Source organism: Trachemys scripta, chromosome 1 (assembly GCF_013100865.1).
Source record: "Trachemys scripta elegans isolate TJP31775 chromosome 1, CAS_Tse_1.0, whole genome shotgun sequence".
NCBI lineage: Eukaryota > Metazoa > Chordata > Testudines > Emydidae > Trachemys > Trachemys scripta.
In genome coordinates, this window is record NC_048298.1 from 5408335 (window position 1) to 5414334 (window position 6000).

The following is a 6000-nucleotide window of genomic DNA, read 5'->3' on the forward strand; positions in this document are numbered from 1 at the left end:
AGTGCAGGTGACCTGGCAGTTACTGCAGCATCCATATCTCCAGCGCAAATGGATGCAGGGCTGGCTCTAGGTTTTTTCCCACCCCAAGCAAAGAAAAATGTGGCCGCCCCCCACCCACTTTTTTTTTGGCTTTTACACATGTTTGAACTTTGCAGGGTTTTTTTTTTTACTGTTTAAAATTTTAAAAAATAAAATAAACCAGAATTTGTAGTTAGTGAAATAAAACAATTTCCTACCCGTGCACTCATTTAATTTTAACAAAATCACACAATTTGGGTTCAACTATACTCTGTAATGAGCTCCCACGGCTGGGAGCAGGGCGGGCTGGGAGCTGCTGGAGGGAACCCGAGGCACCCACCACAGGAATTGCTAGTAAACATTCCAACACAGCTTGCCAACGTAAAAAAGATGGCCGGAATGCCACCTCTGGAAATGTGCCGCCCCAAGCACATGCTTGCTTTGCTGGTGGCTAGAGCCGGTCCTGAATGGATGTAACCATGCACATTCCTGAGGAAAAGTGTAGATCAGAGAAGAGTGTGGTGGAGGCGCAAGAAACAGCTGCTGGTGAGTTTAGTTCCTTAAGTCTAAATGATCCAGGACTGTGAACCCACTTGAGCAGTAGCCTGAGGGACTTCCTTGTACTGCATGGGCCACAGCAGGTGAAAAACTTCATGTTCCCCAAAGACAACGAAAATAGAAGTTTCCATCCAACACATTACTGTCATGAAATCCCCAATGGTGACAAAGTGGAGAGGCCATGGCTTATGTACTCACAAACACAGAATGCTGCATACTGTTTTTGTTGCAGACTCTTCCAGTCTAATGTTCCAGCCACATTGGGTTCTACAGGAACAAAGGACTGTAGAAATCTGGCATGCCATGAAAAGGCAGCAAATCACCAGAGAACGTTCCATAGGTGGAAAGAACTTGAGATGAGACTAAGGTTAAAGGCCACCATAGATGATCAGCATCAGGAGATTGCATCAGAGTCTCTTTACTGGCAAAATGTTCTAAAAAGTCTCATTGCCATTATGAGAACGCTTGCTACCCAAAACCTAGCACTGCGTGGCACTTCAGATCAGCTGTATATGCCAAACAATGGAAACTTTCTTAAAATTGTGGAGCTGATGACTGAGTTTGATGCTGTACTCCAGGAGCATCTAAGAAGAGTCACCACCCAAGAAATGTACCCACACCATTACCTTGGAAAAACAATTCAAAATGAGATCATGCAGTTACTGGCAACAAAAGTTAAACAGAAGATTGTGGCAGATCTGAAGTCAGCAAAGATATTACTCTGTTATTCTGGACTGCACACCTGACATCAGCCATACGGAACAAATGACTTTAATGGTTCATTTTGATAATATGCACGATATTGATACGGGTGATTTAGGTGATGACCTGAAAGCCCTTTCAAGATACATTTCAGCAGGATCAACTCCAAAGGCTGTTCTGGAATATATGTGCACAAATAAGATGACCACCCTCTTTCCAAATGCTTTTGTTGCTCTGCGCATACTTCTAACACTTCCTGTAACAGTTGCTAGTGAAGAACACAGCTTCTCCAAGCTGAAGTTAATAAAAACACATTTATACTCCACAATGACACAGGAGAGGCTGGTCGGCCTTGCAACCATCTCAATAGAGCATGAGTTGGCCCAGACTGTGGACCTTCCACAGGAAGCAGTTCAAATCTTTGCAACCAAGAAGGCACGGAAAGCACCACTTTGATTATTCAAACAGATAAAAATGCCAGTGTTTACTATGCAGACAAGAAAAGTTACATTTGCTGTTCAGGCGTTTGAAAGTTAAGTGTTACTTAAAATTTTTGAACAAAGTATTTTAAGTTGTTAGTTCTCCTTTATTGGGGTAGATAGCAGAGCAGTACCGTGAGAGGAGTAAGCTGTAAGACTGTAATTAAACCACCCCTTAATGTTCTCTTTCTTAAGCTAAATAGATTGAGCTCCTTGAGTCTATCACTATAAGGCATGTTTTCTAATCCTTAATCATTTTCGTGGCTCTTCTTCCCCTGTAAGGAGTTCCCCTGTAACTGTGCACCCCACTGGCATGCTGGAGCCTCCACCATTTATTTATTGACAAATAAAATTTGCAGAATTTTGCCAGAATTTTAAAGTATTGTCTATGGATTTTTAATTCTTTTGGCACAGAATTTTTAATTTTTTGGCATAGAATTCCCTCAGGAGTAAGATGTATAGATTTACATTTAGCCGTATTAAAACACATATAATTTGCTTACATCAGTGGTGCAAGTACGGTGGTACGGTCCTGTACGCCGTATCAGTAAGATATTTATAACCGGTACGGCGTACTGGAAAGACACAGAAGGAGCCCGCCCCCAGCCTTGCCCCCAGCCCTTCCACTCAGCTGCGTCTCCTGAGTCCTGCCTGGGGTCTGTACAGCAGCCCCGCTGGAGGACAGCACTGGGGGGGTGTGCTCAAGGCGGTACAGCTGCGAGGGCGGAGCTGCCTGGCGGCCCCAGGTTTTGCTGTTTTCATCACTGTGGTTCCCGGGAGAGCAGCTCCTCTGGCGCAGCTGCTGTTCTGCCCTCAACCCTACCCTCTGGCAGGGCTACTGTACAGACCCCAGACAGGAGGACTCAGGAGACGCAGCCCCACGCCGGCAGCTCCTCCGGCACGGCTGTACCACTCCCAGACCAGCCCCCAGCCCTTCCATGCAGTTGCATCTCCTGAGTCCTCGTGCCTGGGGTCTGTACAGCAGAAGTCTCTGGCACAGCGGGAGGAGGACAAAGCCCCCCTGACAGGTAACGTGGGATGGATGTGGATCATAGGGAGGGGACTAGGAGAGCACAGGGGCCCCAGGCTGGGCGGGGAGGAGTCACATGGGGGGGTCACGTGGGGAGGTCATGTGCCCCCCCTGTGTGTCCCTCCCATGAGTGCAGCGTACTGGAAAGAAATTATTTCTACTTGCACCACACTGGCTTACACCCAGTTTACCAAGAGATCTAGATTGCTCTGAATAGGGTGACCAGACAGCAAGTTTGAAAAATCGGGACGGGGGTGGAGGGTAATAGGCGGGGGTGGGGGGTAATAACAGAGAGTTGTTATTAATGGTTCCCAATCCTGCTGGAAAGGTATAACAAGTGGGGTTCCGCAGGGGTCTGTTTTGGGACTGGCTCTGTTCAATATCTTCATTAACGACTTAGATATTGGCATAGAAAGTACGCTTATTAAGTTTGCAGATGATACCAAACTGGGAGAGATTGCAACTGCTTTGGAGGACAGGGTCATAATTCAAAATGATCTGGACAAATTGGAGAAATGGTCTGAGGTAAACAGGATGAAGTTTAACAAAGACAAATGCAAAGGGCTCCACTTAGGAAGGAAAAATCAGTTTCACACATACAGAATGGGAAGAGACTGTCTAGGAAGGAGTACGGCAGAAAGGGATCTAGGGGTTATAGTGGACCACAAGCTAAATATGAGTCAACAGTGTGATGCTGTTGCAAAAAAAGCAAACATGATTCTGGGATGTATTAACAGGTGTGTTGTGAGCAAGACACGAGAAGTCATTCTTCCGCTCTACTCTGCTCTGGTTAGGCCTCAACTGGAGTATTGTGTCCAGTTCTGGGCACCGCATTTCAAGGAAGATGTGGAGAAATTGGAGAGGGTCCAGAGAAGAGCAAAAACAAGAATGATTAAAGGTCTTGAGAATATGACCTATGAAGGAAGGCGGAAATAATTGGGTTTGTTTAGTTTGGAAAAGAGAAGACTGAGAGGGGACATGATAGCAGTTTTCAGGTATCTAAAGGGTGTCATAAGGAGGAGGGAGAAAACTTGTTCATCTTAGCCTCTAAGGATAGAACAAGAAGCAATGGGCTTAAACTGCAGCAAGGGAGGTTTAGGTTGGACATTAGGAAAAAGTTCCTAACTGTCAGGGTGGTTAAACACTGGAATAAATTGCCTAGGGAGGTTGTGGAATCTCCATCTCTGGAGATATTTAAGAGTATGGTCTAGACAGTATTTGGTCCTGCCATGAGGGCAGGGGCCTGGACTCGATGACCTCTCAAGGTCCCTTCCAGTCCTAGAATCTATGAATCTATGAATCTATATAAGACAAACCCCAAATATCAGGACTGTCCCTATAAAATCGGGACATCTGGTCACCCTAGCTCTGAATCAGCAACCTGTGCTCTTCATTATTTGCCACTCCCACTCATCTGCCAACTTCATCAGTGAGGATTTTATATTTTCTTCCAGATCATTGATAACGATGTTAAATAGTGTAGGGCCAAGAACCAATCCCTGCAGGACTCCTCTGGAAACACACCTGCTTAATGACGATTCTCCATTTACAGTTACATTTTGAGACCCATCAGTTAGCCAATTTTAAATCCATCAATGTGTGCCATGTTAATTTTATATCATTCTAGTTTTTTAATCAAAATATTGTGCAGTACAAAGTCAAACACCTTACAGAAGTCTAAGTATATTCTGCCAACACTATGACCTTTATCAACCAACCTGTAACCTCATCAAAAAAAGATATCAAGTTAATTTGATGGGATCTATGTTCCATAAACCCATGTTGATACGCATTAATTACATTACTTTCCTTTAGTTATTAATCAAGTCCCATATCAACTGCTCCATTATCTTGCCTGAGATTGTCAGGCTGATTGATCTTTAATTACCCGGATCATCCCGTATACCCTTGTTAAAAAGTGGCACAGCATTAGCTTTCTGCCAGTCTTCTGGAACGTCCCCACGACTCCAAGACTTATTGAAAATCAACATTAAGGGTCATATTCAGGACTAAAGCCACAAAGCTGTGCTGCCTGAGATGCGGGGCAGCCCTTCCGACTCGACCGTGGGACTGTGATGCACCTCTCCCCTGCCCTCACGGGGTGACGGGGTGTATCAGCCCTGAGACAGAAGCCTAAATACCTTTGGGGATTTGGTGCAACCAAGGGAGGTATTGGCATGATGTATTAATAAGAAGACCTACTTAATGTCTGACTAATTTTGGGCTTTGTCTTCACTAGGGAAAAAGTGTGGTGTTTTACCACATGTTGACTATCACATGGATTGATGATTAGCTTGTGGTAAAAACCTAGTGGGACAACTGTCAGTAGACTTTGGTAAGAAATCCAAGATGGAGTTCTTAGTGTATCCTGCCCACAGGTCTCCACTGCGATGGGAGAAATTACAATTCCATCCTAACCTACCACATCACGCTGGAGCACTCTGACTGTTCTTTCATGGGGTCATTTACAACATCTGCAACCATAACCTCAATATTGAGTGTCCCTCCTACCCTAACCTGAACAAGCTGATAGCTCAGATGTTGTCCTCCATCACTGCTTCCCTGAGGTTTGATGGTGCTTTGAATGTGGATCTCACTGAATTCCAAACTAACTTGGTGCCTTATCCCTGCATACACTTCTCCATCACTACCTATATGCCCATAATTTTGGCAGAAAAAGCTTAGAATGAGCAGCTCTTGGTACCTGAAATCACCAACGCTTGCTTTGAGTTCTCCAACCAGATGGTGAAATGTGACCCTCGCCGAGGCAAATACATGGCTTGCTGCCTGCTGTACCGGGGGGATGTGGTGCCCAAGGATGTGAATGCAGCTATATAGCAACCATCAAAACCAGGAGGTCCAACTAGTTTGTTGACTGGTGCCCAAATGGGTTTAAGGTGTGCATCAACTACCAGTGATGTAGCTGGGGGAGACCTGGCTAAAGTTCAGCTCTTCTTTCAGGTTTGGGAAAGATACTCCAAGCATCACAGCTAAATGCAAGATGGAACAGATGTTCGGAGTATCTTTCCCAGATCTGAAGAAGAGCTCTGTGTGACTCGAAAGCTTGTCTCTCTCACCAACAGATGTTGGTCCAATAAAAGACATTACCTCACCCAACTTGTCTCTCTAATATCCTGGTTCCGACACAGCTACAACAACACTGCATACACAGGAGGATATGACATACTAACAGTATCTGCTTAACATAGCTTA

General features: G+C 45.0%; 1 pseudogene; it reads left to right on the plus strand.

Annotated features, from left to right (window-relative positions):
• Positions 1 to 1368: 1368 nt before the first annotated feature.
• Positions 1369 to 5781, plus strand: LOC117873531 (annotated as a pseudogene).
• Positions 5782 to 6000: the final 219 nt, after the last annotated feature.